Below are 20,839 nucleotides of genomic sequence, written 5' to 3'. Positions count from 1 at the left end.
GGTCCAATATTTTTCCATTTTTCCAACCTGGCTGCCAAAATGATGTGACCAATAACATCACAATTACGATTAAAACATTCCTCAGGAGGAGTCACACCGATGGTGAAGAATTCTTCTTCAACCGAGAAGGTGTTGCGGAGAAAAAAACAAAAGTTCTGTGCAGACAAACAAAGAAACGAACAAACAGACAGACAAATAAATGGACCCAAATGCAATAACCCGTTGTTCAGCGAGGGTACCGACATCATTTTCTTTGAAAAGGCATTTTCCTTCTTCCTTGGAAATTGGCCATCGAGTGATGACGTACCCATTACGTGCTTCAGGTACGTCAGACTTCAGTCTGGTCTTCCAACGGAAATGTTCACAACCAGCTTGTCAGTTGGACCATTGGAAAGCCACAGATCTTGTGACAAATTCGCATGAGGAGATGGATTTCAACTTCCGTGCCAAGACACTTGGACTCAAACACTCGTGACGGTCTTCACCGCAGTTGTCATTTGAAAGACTGCTGAAGAACAAAGGAGATGCACCAAGAGGAGATGATGAAAGATTGAAAGAGAAACAACGAACATTTGGTATCATGTTGATGAAAATCTCGAGACCCCATTGAATTGTTGCTTCAAATCACCGAATTGACAACAGCAGAATTATTTTGAAAAAAATTCACCCAATTACGAGTTGTTGATGACAAAATGTGAAGGAGACCAGAAAGAAAATGGAGTTGCTGGGAATTGAACCCAGGGCCTCATACATACAAAGCATGTGCTCAACTGCTGAGGCCGAAGTCACATTTGCTCTATGGCAAGGATACGGCGGCCATATGCCCTCTGAATTGACAGAAACGTGCGGCGGCCGCAGAGTTTCTGCGGTGGCCTCAGGGTGGCCCTACGCCATTTGGCTATCTTTTACAGGCCGTAGGGGTTGCCGTGGAATTATAACGCGGAGTTATAACTTTTTTCATTTCTACGTTCGCCGTAGCAATTCGACATGCCGTAGTTGTGACGTAGTTGTGTTCCACGTCGACCGTACGTAGGGCATACGGTGGGCTTGCATTATTCGTGCGGCTGCCGTCAGCTTTTATTAATGAAAAATGAATTTTGCCCTAAAAACCAAATACATTTCAAAAAACCAAACACAACGAAGCTTTCATGTTTGTTCACGTGTCTCCCCCACCTGTTCGACGCACATCTTTGCGCTTTGTTGATTCAGTCCGTCGGTGGAAGTCCTCGTGAAAGCATCTCTCGTGTGTCGATCGCTACTTTCCTCGTGTTTTCACCTTGATTTGTGCTGTTTTTTTTTTTTTTTTTACTCATCTTGTGTTTTAATTAACAACAAAAAAGCAATCCGATCACGTGGTGTGACGGAATGACGAGCAAGGATTTAATTTCACAGAAAAACCGGTTGTAATTTGGAATATCCATGATGACCTCAGCCCGATGCGTTTGATGAAAGTGATTGTGGGTCTGGGGGCATCATGTTTGATGAGCTGCCCTGGGGGCAGCGCTCGCAGAGTGCGCGAGCGATCGGAACCCAGGCCGGAGCTCAAGCCTGTGTGAACCTTTGGATGTGGTGATTGTACCAGTTTACATACAATACACCGCCACCCAAGGTCATTTACTCATCTTATAAACCTCCGCCACCGAAGATCATAGGTTACTGTTTTCACCCCTTTCTGTTTCTTTGTTTGTTTGTTTGTGAACAGTATTATGGAAAAACTCCTCGATGGATTTCGACGAAACTTGGTGGGGGGATTAGTTATGGTCCAAGGATCATGCATTAGATTTTGGACCTGGTCTAAAATCCAACATGGCCGCTATGGCAGCCATTTTGAAAAAATATTTGAATTTTTTTTTTTTTGCATTTCTACATGATTAAAGTGATTTCCAACCTCCCCCCATCCCCCCCCCAATAAAAAATTGTTCGAGAGAAAAAAAAAATGTGCAACTTTTTTTTCAACAAAATTTCGATTTTTTTTGAATTTCTGCATGTTATTCATGATTTCCAACAAAAAACATGCCAAAATTATAATTGCGGCTGATTTTGGAACTTCAGGTGAATATACCCACGTATACTCAATTTCTGTCTCAAGGAATCTAGTTATGACGAATGAATTGAGTATGTAAAAGTTAAAAGTAAAAGGGAAAGTTGCTAACTATAACTCTGTGAGCACTGTTGACGTCAAATTGAATGAATAGGATATCAGGTTCGCTTGAATGACCGAGCAGTATTGGCGGCGGAGGTTTTGCACTCTACCGAGTGCTCCCCCTCTAGTTTTGCCTTAAACATGGGGAATTTCAGTTGAAAGTGTCTTGAAAGTGGGTTTTCTTGGGGTCCAGGAACATTAATTCACTCCATTATTTCTTATTGGGAAAATAGTTTGGGAATTGAACTTTTTGCAATCCGAACAGCCTCCTGGAACGAATTCAATTCGGATTATAGGGGCACCACATACTGGTATATTCCGAACTGTTATATTTTTATTTCAGTAAAAAAAGAACTGGTATATATACCCACTCGTTACCATCCGTCTGGCCGCACGTTCGCCTTCGGGCCCCCTGCGGTCGCCTTGCGGGCACCTTGAGGCAACCTTGAACATTATATGGCCGCCACAAGGACGCCCTAAGGTAACCATGCGACATCAAATCAAAGACCGTACGGCACCACCACGTTTTAGGTTTCCACAATTTATGAATACGCCGTGCGGCTGCCCGAAAAATAAAAACATATGTGACTGCTACATTGTGTGACCGTGGAAATACTGCGGCCGCCGTATAATTGCTGGTGACCGTAGATTTTGGAGACCCCACGGCCGCCGTGGCAAATGTGACTTAGGCCAAAGCTACATCCCCTCTGTATCATTAATTTTGTCACGTGCAGTGAAACTGTAATCTGCATACAATGCAGAGCCAAAATATTGAAATGACTGAAATGAGATATCGCAGCTCTCCTTCCAACAACATGCACTGTTATTTCATCTTTTCCCAACTTTTTCTGTGAAAATAAAAAAACAGAGAAATAAGTATTATCTTTTGTAAAAAAAAGAATTCTTGTCTTTCCATTTCATCATATCAGTGAAAATCTTTTTCATTTTTCCTGCTCATGAGATTCGAATGATCTTCCATGATGGGCAAAACATGATCTTGAGCAATGACATCACTTATACGTTGATGTTATTCTTGAGCGTTTTTCCTGCTCACAAATTTTCCAGAAATAAACGATTTTCTCAAATGAGGATTGTGAGATACATCTTGTTTGAGTCCAGGATTTATATTCCCTCCAAGAGTCACGGAGCAATTCTCACCTTTTCACGATGCATTTGCCATATCGCTGTCAGACACAAACTAAAGATTGACAATATGCATCATGAAAAATATGGTGCCTTGACAATCACGTATTTAACGACGTCAATTACATTAAAATGGCATATTCCTTCCAACTTCCACATCGGCCATCGATTGATGACGTACCCATCATTTGCTGCAGGCCGGTGCTGATCTGACATCAGAAATGTTCACAACGAGCTGCTCTGTTTTTCCATTGGAAATGCACAAATGTCATGACAAATTGGCCTGATATGAGGAGTGGGATTTCAACTTCCGTACCAAGATGTTTGCAATCGAACACTCGTGCCGATCTAAAGCGCAGTTCTCACATTGCAGATTGATGACGAACAAAGGAGACGCACCACGAGGAGATGAGAAAAGATTGAAAGAGCATCAATTAAAATTTGTTGTCATGTTGAGGGAAATCTTGAGAACCCATTGAATTGTTCATTAAAATAACTTCAATGACAAAAGCAGAATGACTTCAAAAAGATTCCCCCAATGATGAGTTGTTGGGGACAAAACTGTGAAGAAGACCAAAAAGAAAATGGAAATGCAAGCAGTTGAAACCAGGACCTCCTACGTCCACAGCCGATGCTCCACCTTGGAGCTCATCTACTCTTGAATAAATTTTGTTATGTGCAGCAAAACTGCAATCTGCATATGATACAGAGCGAATATATTGACTTGACCAAAAGGAGGGATCGCAGCTTTCTGAACAACAACACGAACTGTTACGACAACATTTGCCACCATTTTCTGGGAAAAAAAAATATAACAGTAAAATAAGTAAAAGCTTTCAGAAACAAGAATTCTTGTCTTTTTATGTTATCATCTCAGTGAAAATGTTTTCTTTTTTCCTGCTCATCAGATTGGATGATCTTCCATGATGTGCAAAATATGATTTTGAACAATGACATCAACAACAATTTTTACGATATATTCTTGAGCCTCTTTCCTGAACAAAAAATCTCCAGAAATAAACAATTTTGTCAAATGAGGGCCGGGAGAAACATCTTGTTTTCGTCCAGTATTTATGTTCCCTTCAAGAGTAACGGAGCATTTCTCACATTTTCACGTGCATCTGTCATATCGCAGTTCGACACAAGCAAAATATTGATAATACGCATCATGAAAAATATGTTGCCTTTGCAATAACGTTTTTAACGATGTCAATTACATGGAATGGCATTTTCCTTCCAACTTTGACATCGGCAATTGAGTGATGACATCACCTTGATGTCCTTCAGGCTGGTGCTGGTCCGTTGGACCATTGGAAATCCCCAGATCTTGTGACATATTCGACTGAGGAGTTGGATTTCAACTTCCGTGCCAAGACACTTGGACTCAAACACTCGTGACGGTCTTCAACACAGTTGTCATTTGACAGACTGATGACGAACAAAGGAGACGCACCACGAGGAGATGATGAAAGATTGAAAGAGAAACAACTAACATTTGGTATCACGTTGATGAAAATCTCGAGACCCCATTGAATTGTTGCTTCAAATAACCGAATTGACAACAGCAGAATAATTTTGAAAAAAATTCACCCAATGACGAGTTGACGACAAAATGTGAAGGAGACCACAAAGAAAATGGAGATGCTGGGAGTTGAACCCAGGGCCTCATACATGCAAAGCATGTGCTCTACCTCTGAGCTACATCCCCTCTCTTGAATGAATTTTATCACGTGCAGTAAAACTGCAATCTGCATTTGATGCAGAGCCAAAATATTGAGCTGCCTGAAATGAGATGTCGCAGCTTTCGTCCAACAACATGCACTGTTGTTTCATCTTTTCGAAACATTTTTTGCGAAAATAAAAAAACAGAGAAATAAGTATGATCTTTTATAAAAAAAAAGAAATTCTTATCTTTTCATTTTATCATATCAGTGAAAATGTTTTCATTTTTCCTGCTCATGAGATGAGAATGATCTTCCATGATGGGCAAAACATGATCTTGAGCAATGACATCACTTACACTTTTATATTATTCTTGAGCGTTTTTCCTGATCACAAATTTTCCAGAAATAAACGATTTTCTCAAATGAGGACTGTGAGATACATCTTATTTGAGTCCAGTATTTATATTCCCTCCAAGAGTCACGGAGCAATTCTCACATTTTCACGATGCATTTGTCATTTTGCAATTCGACACAAACTAAATATTGAAAATACGCATCACGAAAAATATAGTGTCTTTACAATCCCGTATTTAAACGACGTCAATTACATTAAAATGGCATATTCCTTCTGACTTTGACATCGGCCATCGATTGATGACGTACCAATCATTTGCTTCAGTCCGGTGCTGGTCTTACATCAGAAATGTTCACAACTAGCTGCTCCGTTTTTCCATTGGAAATGAACAAATCTCATGATAAATTGGCCTGAGGAGTGGGATTTCAACGACTGTGCCAAGACGTTTGGAATCAAACACTCGTGTCGATCCAAAGCGAAGTTCTCATCTCGCAGATTGATGAAGAACAAAGGATACACACCACGAGAGGATGACAAAAGGTTGAAAGAGAAACAACTCGCATTTGGTGTCATGTTGATGAAAATCTCAAGAACCCATTCAATTTTGCTTCAAATAACCGAATTGACAACAGCAGAATTATTTTGAAAAAAATTCACCCAATGACGAGTTGTTGATGACAAAATGTGAAGGAGACCACAAAGAAAATGGAGATGCTGGGAGTTGAACCCAGGGCCTCATACATGCAAAGCATGTGCTCTACCTCTGAGGTACATCCCCTCTATCTTATAAATTTTGTCACGTGCAGTAAAACTGCAATCCGCATACAATGCAGAGCCAAAATATTGAGCTGTCTGAAATGAGATATCGCAGCTTTCTGTCCAACAACATGCACTTTAAGTTCATCTTTTCCCAACATTTTCTGAGAAAATAAAAAAAAACAGAAATAGGAAGTATTATCTTTTATAAAAGAAAAATTCTTGTCTTTTCATTTTATCATATCAGTGAAAATGTTTTCATTTTTCCTGCTCATGAGATGAGAATGATCTTCCATGATGGGCAAAACATGATCTTGACCAATGACATCACTTACACTTTTATATTATTCTTGAACGTTTTTCCTGCTCACAAATTTTCCAGAAATAAACGATTTTCTCAAATGAGGACTGTGAGATACATCTTGTTTGAGTCCAGTATTTATATTCCCTCCAAGAGTCACGGAGCAATTCTCACATTCTCACGATGCATTTGTCATATCGCAGTTCGACACAAACTAAATATTGATAATACGCATCATGAAAAATATGTTGCCTTTGCAATAACGTTTTGAACGATGTCAATTGCAGAAAATGGCATTTTCCTTCCAACTTAGACATCGGCCATCGAGTGACGACGTACCCTTGATGTGCTCAGGCTGGTGCTGGTCTTACATCGGAAATGTTCACAAACAGCTTGTCCGTTGGACCATTGGAAATCCCAGATCTTGTGACAAATTCGCCTGAGGAGTTGGATTTCAACTTCCGTGCCAAGACACTTGGACTCGAACACTCGTGCCGGTCTTCACCACAGTTGTCATTTGACAGATTGATGACGAACAAAGGAGACGCACCACGAGGGGATGACACAAGATTGAAAGAGAAACAATTAACATTTGGTGTCATGTTGAGGAAAATCTAAAGACCCCATTGAATTGTTGCTTCAAATAACCGAATTGACAACAGCAAAATTATTTTGAAAAAAAAATTCACCCAATGATGAGTTGCTGATGACAAAATGTGAAGGAGACCAGAAAGAAAATGGAGATGCTGGGAGTTGAACCCAGAGCCTCACACATGCAAAGAATGTGCTCTACTTCTGAGCTGCATCCCCTCTGTCTAAAAAAAATTGTCACGTGCAGTGAAACTGCAATCTGCATACGATGCAGAGCCAAAATATTGAGCTGTTGAAATGAGATATCGCAGCTTTCTGTCAAACAACATGCACTGTTGTTTCATCTTTTCCCAACATTTTCTGTGAAAATACAAAAAAACAGAGAAATAAGTATTATCTTTCATAAAAGAAGAATTCTTGTCTTTTCCTTTTATCATAGCAGTGAAAATATTTTCATTTTTCCTCCTCATTAGATTTGAATGATCTTGCATGATGGGCAAAACATGATCTTGAGCAATGGCATCACTTACACTTTTATATTATTCTTGAGCATTTTTCCTGTTCAAAAATTTTCCAGAAATAAACGATTTTCTCAAATGAGGATTGTGAGATCCATCTTATTTGAGTCCAGTATTTGTATTCCCTTCAAGAGTCACGAGCAATCGGCTGTGAAACAAAAAAGTGCACAAGAACAACAACATGAGTAAGACTTGGAGATCCTCCATGAGGATCTAATAACCCGGAAAAATTTCCAAAATCGGACATGGTTACTGCCTGCGCGTGGGCTTTCAACATATACATAGCAAATTTCACGAAGATCCGATGAAAACTCTGGGTTGTGAAACAAAAAAAATTCAAAAAATAGGAATGATGTCATAAAAATGGATATGACATCACAGTGATGTATCATATGTGCGGTCATTCATCTCTGCTTATGCCCTGTTCGAGTCCCGCAAACAGAATTCAAAAAGCTTGCCTAGTTTCGAAGATAATTTCTTCGGCGATTTCCATTAGTGGAGATATTTTGACATCACAACTTTTTTTCGAGGAGGAATTCTCAAAATCGGAGATGGTTACTGTCTGCGCAGGGTATTTTTACATATATGCCAAGTTTCAGGAAGTTTCGATGAAAACTGTAGGCTGTGAAACAAAAAAGTCCACAAGAACAACAACGTGAGTAAGACTGAGAGATCCTCCACGAGAATCTAAAAATCAAAAAAAAACCAAGATCAAAAAAAAGTTTTTCTGGCGACCAGACCATGTGTCCAATCAAGTTGAAATTTAAAACATCGATTCAACATCCCAACTCGATCATGATGGTGAAGTTTCACGTCGATTGATAAAGCGGTTTCAGAGACAACAAAATTTAATATTTCTCTTAAATCCAAGATGGCTGCCAAACCATGATACGGATCAATTATTCTTTTAAAAATACATGCACACCCAAGGCTTGGGGGACATTTTTGTGAAGTTTACCCTCGATCTAAATTATTGTTTGAGAGAAGAATTTTTTTTTATAAGTTTTTGGGTAAATCCAATATTGCTGCCAAACCAAGTGACCTGTGATGTCAAATGTGTGAAACTTTTGTTCCTCATGGATAAGCGATCATGCTTGTAAAGTTTTACCTCAATCTTTTCAGCCACTTCAGAGAAGGAGATTTTTGAAGGTATAAAAAAACAAGAATAATGCGGCTGCTGAATCACCGATTTTGTCATCAATTATTTTCTGTGGACCATTTTCTCCCGAGATGACGCACAAAAACTTTCATACTGATCAAATGTGGTGTTCTGCATCTGCAATTATGACATCATAAAGAAGGCACTAGTGACAAAATAAAAAAATCTCACTTATTCCCCATGAGGAATGCTTGCCAGGTGACAAGTTTCAACTTTTTTCCTTGGTGCAGTTTCAGAGAAACAGAGGTCCAATATTTTTCCATTTTTCCAACCTGGCTGCCAAAATGATGTGACCAATAACATCACAATTACGATTAAAACATTCCACAGGAGTAGTCACACCGATGGTGAAGAATTCTTCTTCATCCGAGAAGGTGTTGCGGAGAAAAAAACAAAAGTTCTGTGCAGACAAACAAAGAAACGAACAAACAGACAGACAAATAAATGGACCCAAATGCAATAACCCGTTGTTCGGCGAGGGTACCAACATCATTTTCTTTGAAATGGCATTTTCCTTCTTCCTTGGAAATTGGCCATCGAGTGATGACGTACCCATTACGTGCTTCAGGTACGTCAGACTTCAGTCTGGTCTTACATCGGAAATGTTCACAACCAGCTTGTCAGTTGGACCATTGGAAAGCCACAGATCTTGTGACAAATTCGCATGAGGAGATGGATTTCAACTTCCGTGCCAAGACACTTGGACTCAAACACTCGTGACGGTCTTCACCGCAGTTGTCATTTGACAGACTGATGACGAACAAAGGAGAGGCACCACGAGGAGATGATGAAAGATTGAAAGAGAAACAACGAACATTTGGTATCATGTTGATGAAAATCTCGAGACCCCATTGAATTGTTGCTTCAAATCACCGAATTGACAACAGCAGAATTATTTTGAAAAAAATTCACCCAATTACGAGTTGTTGATGACAAAATGTGAAGGAGACCAGAAAGAAAATGGAGTTGCTGGGAGTTGAACCCAGGGCATCCTTCATCCAAAGCATGTACTCAACTGCTGAGGCTGAAGTCACATTTGCTCTATGGCAAGGATACGGCGGCCATATGCCCTCTGAATTAACAGAAACGTGCGGCGGCCGCAGAGTTTATGTGGTGGCCTCAGGGTGGCCCTACGCCATTTGGCTATCTTTTACAGGCCGTAGGGGTTGCCGTGGAATTATAACGCGGAGTTATAACTTTTTTCATTTCTACGTTCGCCGTAGCAATTCGACATGCCGTAGTTGTGACGTAGTTGTGTTCCACGTCGACCGTACGTAGGGCGTATGGTGGGCTTGCGTTATTCGTGCGGCTGCCGTAAGCTTTTATCAATGAAAAATGAATTTTGCCCTAAAAACCAAATAGATTTTAAAAAACCGAACACAACGAAGCGTTCATGTTTGTTCACGTGTCTCCCCCACCTGTTCGACGCACATCTTTGCGCTTTGTTGATTCAGTCCGTCGGTGGAAGTCCTCGTGAAAGCATCTCTCGTGTGTCGATCGCTACTTTCCTCGTGTTTTCACCTTGATTTGTGCTGTTTTTTTTGTTTTTTTTACTTATCTTGTGTTTTAATTAACAACAAAAAAGCAATCCGATCACGTGGTGTGACGGAATGTCGAGCAAGGATTAAATTTCACAGAAAAACCGGTTGTAATTTGGAATATCCATGATGACCTCAGCCCGATGCGTTTGATGAAAGTGATTGTGGGTCTGGGGGCATCATGTTTGATGAGCTGCCCTGGGGGCAGCGCTCGCAGAGTGCGCGAGCGATCGGAACCCAGGCCGGAGCTCAAGCCTGTGTGAACCTTTGGATGTGGTGATTGTACCAGTTTACATACAATACACCGCCACCCAAGGTCATTTACTCATCTTATAAACCTCCGCCACCGAAGATCATAGGTTACTGTTTTCACCCCTTTCTGTTTCTTTGTTTGTTTGTTTGTGAACAGTATTACGGAAAAACTACTGGATGGATTTCGACGAAACTTGGTGGGGGGATTAGGTATGGTCCAAGGATCATGCATTTATATTTTGGACCTGGTCCAATATCCAATATGGCCGCTATGGCAGCCATTTTGAAAAAATATTTGATTTTTTTTTTTTTTGCATTTCTACATGATTAAAGTGATTTCCAACCTCCCCCCACCCCCCCCCCCCAAAAAAAAAATTGTTAGAGAGAAAAAAAAAATTTGCATCTTTTTTTTCAACAAAATTTCGATTTTTTTTTGCATTTCTACATGTTTTAAGTGATTTCCAACAAAAAACATGCCAAAATTATAATTGTGGCTGATTTTGGAACTTCAGGTGAATATACCCACGTAAAATCAATTTCTGTCTCAAGGAATCTAGTTATGACGAATAAATTGAGTATGGAAAAGTTAAAAGTAAAAGGGAAATTTGCAATCTATAACTCTGTGAACACTGTTGACGTCAAATTGAATGAATAGGATATCAGGTTCACTTGAATGACCGAGCAGTATTGGCGGCGGAGGTTTTGCACTCTGCCGAGTGCTCCCCCTCGAGTTTTACCTTAAACATGGGGAATTTCAGTTGAAAGTGTCTTGAAAGTGGGTTTTCTTGGGGTCCAGGAACATTAATTCACTCCATTCTTTCTTATTGGGAAAATAGTTTGGGAATTGAACTTTTTGCAATCCGAACAGCCTCCTGGAACGAATTCAATTCGGATTATGGGGGCACCACATACTGGTATATTCCGAACTGTTATATTTTTATTTCAGTAAAAAAAGAACTGGTATATATACCCACTCGGTACCATCCGTCTGGCCGCACGTTCGCCTTAGGGCCCCCTGCGGTCGCCTTGCGGGCACCTTGAGGCAACCTTGAACATTATATGGCCGCCACAAGGACGCCCTAAGGTAACCATGCGACATCAAATCAAAGACCGTACGGCACCACCACGTTTTCGGTTTCCACAATTTATGAATACGCCGTGCGTCTCGCCGAAAAATAAAAACATATGTGACTGCGACATTGTGTGACCGTGGAAATACTGCGGCCGCCGTATAATTGCTAGTGGCCGTAGATTTTGGAGACCCCACGGCCGCCGTGGCAAATGTGAGTTCGACCAAAGCTACATCCCCTCTGTATCATTAATTTTGTCATGTGCAGTGAAACTGTAATCTGCATACAATGCAGAGCCAAAATATTGAAATGACTGAAATGAGATATCGCAGCTCTCCGTCCAACAACATGCACTGTTATTTCATCTTTTCCCAACATTTTCTGTGAAAATAAAAAAAACAGAGAAATAAGTATTATCTTTTATAAAAAAAAGAATTCTTGTCTTTCCATTTAATCATATCAGTGAAAATCGTTTTCATTTTTCCTGCTCATGAGATTCGAATGATCTTCCATGATGGGCAAAACATGATCTTGAGCAATGACATCACTTATACTTTGATATTATTCTTGAGCGATTTTCCTGCTCACAAATTTTCCAGAAATAAACGATTTTCTCAAATGAGGATTGTGAGATACATCTTGTTTGAGTCCAGGATTTATATTCCCTCCAAGAATCACGGAGCAATTCTCACCTTTTCACGATGCATTTGCCATATCGCAGTCAGACACAAACTAAAGATTGACAATACGCATCATGAAAAATATGGTGCCTTGACAATCACGTATTTAACGACGTCAATTACATTAAAATGGCATATTCCTTCCAACTTCCACATCGGCCATCGATTGATGATGTACCCATCATTTGCTTCAGGCCGGTGCTAATCTGACATCAGAAATGTTCACAACGTGCTGCTCTGTTTTTCCATTGGAAATGCACAAATGTCATGACAAATTGGCCTGATATGAGGAGTGGGATTTCAACTTCCGTACCAAGATGTTTGCAATCGAACACTCGTGCCGATCTAAAGCGCAGTTCTCACATTGCAGATTGATGAGAAACAAAGGAGACGCACCACGAGGAGATGAGAAAAGATTGAAAGAGCATCAATTAAAATTTGTTGTCATGTTGAGGGAAATCTCGAGAACCCATTGAATTGTTGATTAAAATAACTTCAATGACAAAAGCAGAATTACTTCAAAAAGATTCCCCCAATGACGAGTTGTTGAGGACAAAACTGTGAAGAAGACCAAAAAGAAAATGGAAATGCAGGCAGTTGAAACCAGGACCTCCTACGTCCACAGCCGATGCTCCACCTTGGAGCTAATCTACTCTTTTGAATAAATTTTGTTATGTGCAGCAAAACTGCAATCTGCATATGAAACAGAGCGAAAATATTGACTTGACCAAAAGGAGGGACCGCAGCTTTCTGAACAACAACACGAACTGTTACGACAACATTTGCCACCATTTTCTGGGTAAAAAATATAACAGTAAAATAAGTAAAAGCTTTCAGAAACAAGAATTCTTGTCTTTTCATGTTATCATCTCAGTGAAAATGTTTTCTTTTTTCCTGCTAATCAGATTGGATGATCTTCCATGATGTGCAAAATATGATTTTGAACAATGACATCAACAACAATTTTTACGATATATTCTTGAGCCTCTTTCCTGAACAAAAAAATCTCCAGAAATAAACAATTTTGTCAAATGAGGGCCGTGAGAAACATCTTGTTTTCGTCCAGTATTTATGTTCCCTTCAAGAGTAACGGAGCATTTCTCACATTTTCACGTGCATCTGTCATATCGCAGTTCGACACAAGCAAAATATTGAAAATACGCATCATGAAAAATATGTTGCCTTTGCAATAACGTTTTGAACTATGTCAATTACATAGAATGGCATTTTCCTTCCAACTTTGACATCGGCAATTGAGTGATGACATAACCTTGATGTCCTTCAGGCTGGTGCTGGTCCGTTGGACCATTGGAAATCCCCAGATCTTGTGACATATTCGACTGAGGAGTTGGATTTCAACTTCTGTGCCAAGACACTTGGACTCAAACACTCGTGCCGGTCTTCAACGGAGTTGTCATTTGACAGACTGATGAAGAACAAAGGAGACGCACCACGAGGAGATGATGAAAGATTGAAAGAGAAACAACGAACATTTGGTATCATGTTGATGAAAATCTCAGGAACCCATTAAATTGTTGGTTCAAATAACCGAATTGACAACAGCAGAATAATTTTGAAAAAAATTCACCCAATGACGAGTTGACGACAAAATGTGAAGGAGACCACAAAGAAAATGGAGATGCTGGGAGTTGAACCCAGGGCCTCATACATGCAAAGCATGTGCTCTACCTCTGAGCTACATCCCCTCTGTTGCATGAATTTTATCACGTGCAGTAAAACTGCAATCTGCATTTGATGCAGAGCCAAAATATTGAGCTGCCTGAAATGAGATATCGCAGCTTTCGTCCAACAACATGCACTGTTGTTTCATCTTTTCGAAACATTTTTTGCGAAAATTAAAAAAACAGATAAATAAGTATGATCTTTTATAAAAAAAAAAAAAAAAGAATTCTTATCTTTTCATTTTATCATATCAGTGAAAATGTTTTTCATTTTTCCTGCTCATGAGATTCGAATGATCTTCCATGATGGGCACAACATGATCTTGAGCAATGACATCACTTACACTTTCATATTATTCTTGAGCGTTTTTCCTGATCACAAATTTTCCAGAAATAAACGATTTTCTCAAATGAGGAATGTGAGATACATCTTATTTGAGTCCAGTATTTATATTCCCTCCTAGAGTCACGGAGCAATTCTCACATTTTCACGATGCATTTGTCATTTTGCAATTCGACACAAACTAAATATTGAAAATACGCATCACGAAAAATATAGTGTCTTTACAATCACGTATTTAAACGACGTCAATTACATTAAAATGGCATATTCCTTCTGACTTTGACATCGGCCATCGATTGATGACGTACCAATCATTTGCTTCAGGCCGGTGCTGGTCTTACATCAGAAATGTTCACAACCAGCTGCTCCGTTTTTCCATTGGAAATGAACAAATCTCATGATAAATTGGCCTGAGGAGTGGGATTTCAACGACTGTGCCAAGACGTTTGGAATCAAACACTCGTGCCGATCCAAAGCGAAGTTCTCATCTCGCAGATTGATGAAGAACAAAGGATCCGCACCACGAGCAGATGAGAAAAGATTGAAAGAGCACCAATTAAAATTTGGTGTCATGTTGATGGAAATCTCGAGAACCCATTGAATTGTTGCTTAAAATAACCTCAATGAAAACAGCAGAATTATTTCAAAAAGATTCCCCCAATGACGAGTTGTTGAGGACAAAACTGTGAAGATGACCCTAAAGAAAATGGAAATGCTGGGAGTTTATACCAGGGCCTCCTCCGTGCACAGCCTACACTCCACCTTGGAGCTAATCCACTCTTTTGAATAAATTTTGTTATGTGCAGCAAAACTGCAATCTGCACATGATACAGAGCTAAAATATTGCCTTCACCAAAAGGAGGGACCGCAGCTTTCTGAACAACAACACGAAATGTTACGACAACATTTGCCACCATTTTCTGCGAAAAAAAAAATACAACAGAAAATAACCAAAGTCTTTCAGAAACAAGATTTCTTGTCTTTTCCTTTAATCATCTCAGTGAAAATGTTTTCTTTTTTCCTGCTCATCAGATTGGATGATCTTCCATGATGTGCAAAATATGATTTTGAACAATGACATCAACAATAATTTTTATGAAATATTCTTGAGCCTCTTTCCTGAACAAAAAAGTCTCCAGAAATAGACGATTTTCTCAAATGAGGATTGTGAGATACATCTTGTTTGAGTCCAGTATTCATATTCCCTCCAAGAGTCACGGAGCAATTCTCACATTTTCACATGCATCTGTCATATCGCAGTTAGACACAATATAAATATTGACAATATGCATCATGAAAAATATGTTGCCTTTCCAATAACGTTTTGTACGATGTCAATTACATAGAATGGCATTTTCCTTCCAACTTAGACATCGGCCATCGAGTGATGACGAACCTTTGATGTGCTCAGGCTGGTGCTGGTCTTACATTGGAAATGTTCACAAACAGCTGGTCCGTTGGACCATTGGAAATCCCCAGATCTTGTGACAAATTCGCCTGAGGAGTTGGATTTCAACTTCTGTGCCAAGACACTCGGACTCAAACACTCGTGCCGGTCTTCAACGCAGTTGTCATTTGACAGACTGACGAAGAACAAAGGAGACGCACCACGAGGGGATGATAAAAGCTTGAAAGAGAAAGAACTAACATTTGGTGTCATGTTGAGGGAAATCTCGAGAACCCATGGAATTGTTGATTAAAATAACTTCAAAGACAAAAGCAGAATTACTTCAAAAAGATTCCCCCAATGACGAGTTGTTGAGGACAAAACTGTGAAGCAGACCAAAAAGAAAATGGAAATGCAGGCAGTTGAAACCAGGACCTCCTACGTCCACAGCCGATGCTCCACCTTGGAGCTAATCTACTCTTTTGAATAAATTTTGTTTTGTGCAGCAAAACTGCAATCTGCATATGATACAGAGCGAAAATATGGACTTGACCAAAAGGAGGGACCGCAGCTTTCTGAACAACAACACGAACTGTTACGCCAACATTTGCCACCATTTTCTGGGAAAAAAATATAACAGTAAAATCAGTAAAAGCTTTCAGAAACAAGAATTCTTGTCTTTTCATGTTATCATCTCAGTGAAAATGTTTTCTTTTTTCCTGCTAATCAGATTGGATGATCTTCCATGATGTGCAAAATATGATTTTGAACAATGACATCAACAACAATTTTTACGATATATTCTTGAGCCTCTTTCCTGAACAAAAAAATCTCCAGAAATAATTTTGTCAAATGAGGGCCGTGAGAAACATCTTGTTTGAGTCCAGTATTTATGTTCCCTTCAAGAGTAACGGAGCATTTCTCACATTTTCACGTGCATCTGTCATATGGCAGTTCGACACAAGCAAAATATTGAAAATACGCATCATGAAAAATATGTTGCCTTTGCAATAACGTTTTTAACGATGTCAATTACATAGACTGGCATTTTCCTTCCAACTTTGACATCGGCAATTGAGTGATGACATAACCTTGATGTCCTTCAGGCTGGTGCTGGTCCGTTGGACCATTGGAAATCCCCAGATCTTGTGACATATTCGACTGAGGAGTTGGATTTCAACTTCCGTGCCAAGACACTTGGACTCAAACACTCGTGCCGGTCTTCAACACAGTTGTCATTTGACAGATTGATGAAGAACAAAGGATACACACCACGAGGGGATGATAAAAGCTTGAAAGATAAACAATTAACATTTGGTGTCATGTTGATGAAAATGTCAAGAATCCATTGAATTGTTACTTCAAATAACCGAATTGACAACAGCAGAATAATTTTGAAAAAAATTCACCCAATGACCAGTTGTTGACGACAAAATGTGAAGGAGACCACAGAAAAAATGGAGATGCTGGGAGTTGAACCCAGGGTCTCATAAATGCAAAGCATGTGCTCTACCTCTGAGCTACATCCCCTCTGTCTTATAAATTTTGTCACGTGCAGTAAAACTGCAATCTGCATACGATGCAGAGCCAAAATATTGAGCTGTCTGAAATGAGATATCGCAGCTTTCGTCCAACAACATGCACTGTTGTTTCATCTTTTCGAAACATTTTTTGCGAAAATAAAAAAAAACAGAGAAATAAGTATTATCTTTTATCAAAGAAGAATTCTTGTCTTTTCATTTTATCATATCAGTGAAAATGTTTTCATTTTTCCTGCTCATGAGATGAGAATGATCTTCCATGATGGGCAAAACATGATCTTGACCAATGACATCACTTACACTTTTATATTATTCTTGAACGTTTTTCCTGCTCACAAATTTTTCAGAAATAAACGATTTTCTCAAATGAGGACTGTGAGATACATCTTGTTTGAGTCCAGTATTTATATTCCCTCCAAGAGTCATGGAGCAATTCTCACGATGCATTTGTCATATCGCAGTTCGACACAAACTAAATATTGATAATACACATCATGAAAAATATCTTGCCTTTGCAATAACGTTTTGAACGATGTCAATTGCAGAAAATGGCATTTTCCTTCCAACTTAGACATCGGCCATCGAGTGACGACGTACCCTTGATGTGCTCAGGCTGGTGCTGGTTTTACATCGGAAATGTTCACAACCAGCTTGTCCGTTGGACCATTGGAAATCCCAGATCTTGTGACAAATTCGCCTGAGGAGTTGGATTTCAACTTCCATGCCAAGACACTTGGACTCGAACACTCGTGCCGGTATTCACCACAGTTGTCATTTGACAGATTGATGACGAACAAAGGAGACACACCACGAGGGGATGACACGAGATTGAAAGAGAAACAATTAAAATTTGGTGTTCAGTTGAGGAAAATCTAAAGACCCCATTGAATTGTTGCTTAAATTAACCGAATTGACAACAGCAGAATTATTTTGAAAAAAAAAATTCACCCAATGATGAGTTGTTGATGACAAAATGTGAAGGAGACCAGAAAGAAAATGGAGATGCTGGGAGTTGAACCCAGAGCCCAATACATGCAAAGAATGTGCTCTACCTCTGAGGAGTTGGATTTCAACTTCTGTGCCAAGACACTTGGACTCAAACACTCGTGCCGGTCTAGAACGCAGTTGTCATTTGACAGACTGACGAAGAACAAAGGAGACGCACCACGAGGGGATGATAAAAGCTTGAAAGAGAAACAACTAACATTTGGTGTCATGTTGATGAAAATCTCAAGAACAAATTAAATTGTTGCTTGAAATAACCGAATTGACAACAGCAGAATTATTTTGAAAAAAATTCACTCAATGACGAGTTGTTGATGAGAAAATGTGAAGAAGACCACAAAGAAAATGGAGATGCTGGGAGTTGAACCCAGGGCCTCATACATGCAAAGCATGTGCTCTACCTCTGAGCTACATCGCCACTGACTCACAAATTTTGTCACATGCAGTGAAACTGCAATCTGCATACGATGCAGAGCCAAAATATTGAGCTGTCTGAAATGAGATATCACAGCTTTCTGTCAAACAACATGCACTGTTGTTTCATCTCTTCCCAACATTATCTGTGAAAAAAAAAAACAGAGAAATAAGTATGATCTTTTATAAAAAAAAAAAAGAATTCTTGTTTTTTCGTTTTATCATATCAGTGAAAATGTTTTCATTTTTCCTGCTCATAAGATTAGAATGATCTTCCATGATGGGCAAAACATGATCTTGAGCAATGACATCACTTACACTTTCAGAATATTCTTGGGCGTTTTTCCTGCTCACAAATTTTCCAGAAGTATACAATTTTCTCAAAAGTGGATTGTGAGATACATCTTGTTTGAGTCCAGTATTTATATTCCATTCAAGAGTCACGGAGCAATTCTCACCTTTTCACGATGCATTTGCCATATCGCAGTTGGACACAATCTAAATATTGACAATATGCATCACGAAAAATATGGTGCCTTTACAATCACTTTTTTCACGGCGTCAACTACATCAAAATGGCATATTCCTTCCAACTTCAACATCGGCCATCGATTGATGACGTACCCATCATTTGCTTCAGGCGGTGCTGGTCTTACCCCGGAAATGTTCACAACGAGCTGCTCTGTTTTTCCATTGGAAATGCAAGAAACTCATGACAAATTGGCCTGAAGAGTGGGATTTCAACATCCATGCTAAGACGTTTGGAATCGAACACTCATGCCGATCCAAAGCGCAGTTGTCAGATTGCAGATTGATGAGGAACAAAGGATACACACCACGAGAGGATGACAAAAGGTTGAAAGAGAAACAACTCGCATTTGGTGTCATGTTGATGAAAATCTCAAGAACCCATTGAATTTTGCTTCAAATAACCGAATTGACAACAGCAGAATTATTTTGAAAAAAATTCACCCAATGACGAGTTGTTGATGACAAAATGTGAAGGAGACCAGAAAGAAAATGGAGATGCTGGGAGTTGAACCCAGGGCCTCATACATGCAAAGCATGTGCTCTACCTCTGAGCTACATCCCCTCTGTCTTATAAATTTTGTCACGTGCAGTAAAACTGCAATCCGCATACGATGCAGAGCCAAAATATTGAGCTGTCTGAAATGAGATATCACAGCTTTCGTCCAACAACATGCACTTTAAATTCATCTTTTCCCAACATTTTCTGAGAAAATAAAAAAAAAACATAGAAATAGGAAGTATTATCTTTTATAAAAGAAAAATTCTTGTCTTTTCATTTTATCATATCAGTGAAAATGTTTTCATTTTTCCTGCTCATGAGATGAGAATGATCTTCCATGATGGGCAAAACATGATCTTGACCAATGACATCACTTACACTTTTATATTATTCTTGAACGTTTTTCCTGCACACAAATTTTCCAGAAATAAACGATTTTCTCAAATGAGGACTGTGAGATACATCTTGTTTGAGTCCAGTATTTATATTCCCTCCAAGAGTCACGAGCAATTCTCACATTCTCACGATGCATTTGTCATATCGCAGTTCGACACAAACTAAATATTGATAATACGCATCATGAAAAATATGTTGCCTTTGCAATAACGTTTTGAACGATATCAATTGCAGAAAATGGCATTTTCCTTCCAACTTAGACATTGGCCATCGAGTGACGACCTACCCTTGATGTGCTCAGGCTGGTGCTGGTCTTACATCGGAAATGTTCACAAACAGCTTGTCCGTTGGACCATTGGAAATCCCAGATCTTGTGACAAATTCGCCTGAGGAGTTGGATTTCAACTTCCGTGCCAAGACACTTGGACTCAAACACTTGTGCCGGTCTTCACCACAGTTGTCATTTGACAGATTGATGACGAACAAAGGAGACGCACCACGAGGGGATGACACAAGATTGAAAGAGAAACAATGAACATTTGGTGTCATGTTGAGGAAAATCTAAAGACCCCATTGAATTGTTGCTTCAAATAACCGAATTGACAACAGCAGAATTATTTTGAAAAAAAAATTCACCCAATGATGAGTTGCTGATGACAAAATGTGAAGGAGACCAGAAAGAAAATGGAGATGCTGGGAGTTGAACCCAGAGCCTTATACATACAAAGAATGTGCTCTACCTCTGAGCTGCATCCCCTCTGTTGAAAAAAAATTGTCACGTGCAGTGAAACTGCAATCTGCATACGATGCAGAGCCAAAATATTGAGCTGTTGAAATGAGATATCGCAGCTTTCTGTCAAACAACATGCAC

General features: G+C 39.5%; 6 non-coding genes across 6 annotated transcripts; all 6 read right to left on the bottom strand.

Annotated features, from left to right (window-relative positions):
- Window positions 1-4,922: 4,922 nt before the first annotated feature.
- Window positions 4,923-4,994, bottom strand: TRNAA-UGC (transfer RNA alanine (anticodon UGC)). Its single transcript has one exon. It is a non-coding gene; the product is annotated as a tRNA-Ala (tRNA).
- A 1,017-nt stretch (window positions 4,995-6,011) lies between these two features.
- On the bottom strand, window positions 6,012-6,083 carry TRNAA-UGC (transfer RNA alanine (anticodon UGC)). Its single transcript has one exon. It is a non-coding gene; the product is annotated as a tRNA-Ala (tRNA).
- A 7,721-nt stretch (window positions 6,084-13,804) lies between these two features.
- Window positions 13,805-13,876, bottom strand: TRNAA-UGC (transfer RNA alanine (anticodon UGC)). The gene has a single exon. It is a non-coding gene; the product is annotated as a tRNA-Ala (tRNA).
- A 3,164-nt stretch (window positions 13,877-17,040) lies between these two features.
- Window positions 17,041-17,112, bottom strand: TRNAA-UGC (transfer RNA alanine (anticodon UGC)). The gene has a single exon. It is a non-coding gene; the product is annotated as a tRNA-Ala (tRNA).
- Window positions 17,113-18,474: 1,362 nt separating this feature from the next.
- TRNAA-UGC (transfer RNA alanine (anticodon UGC)) lies at window positions 18,475-18,546 on the bottom strand. Its single transcript has one exon. It is a non-coding gene; the product is annotated as a tRNA-Ala (tRNA).
- A 1,017-nt stretch (window positions 18,547-19,563) lies between these two features.
- Window positions 19,564-19,635, bottom strand: TRNAA-UGC (transfer RNA alanine (anticodon UGC)). Its single transcript has one exon. It is a non-coding gene; the product is annotated as a tRNA-Ala (tRNA).
- Window positions 19,636-20,839: the final 1,204 nt, after the last annotated feature.

Source organism: Eptatretus burgeri, chromosome 4, assembly GCF_056783735.1.
Source record: "Eptatretus burgeri isolate ZD-2024b chromosome 4, Ebu_testis_v1, whole genome shotgun sequence".
Lineage (NCBI taxonomy): Eukaryota > Metazoa > Chordata > Myxini > Myxiniformes > Myxinidae > Eptatretus > Eptatretus burgeri.
The sequence above is the reverse complement of the archived record's forward strand: the minus strand, read 5'-3'. Positions and strand labels throughout refer to the sequence as shown.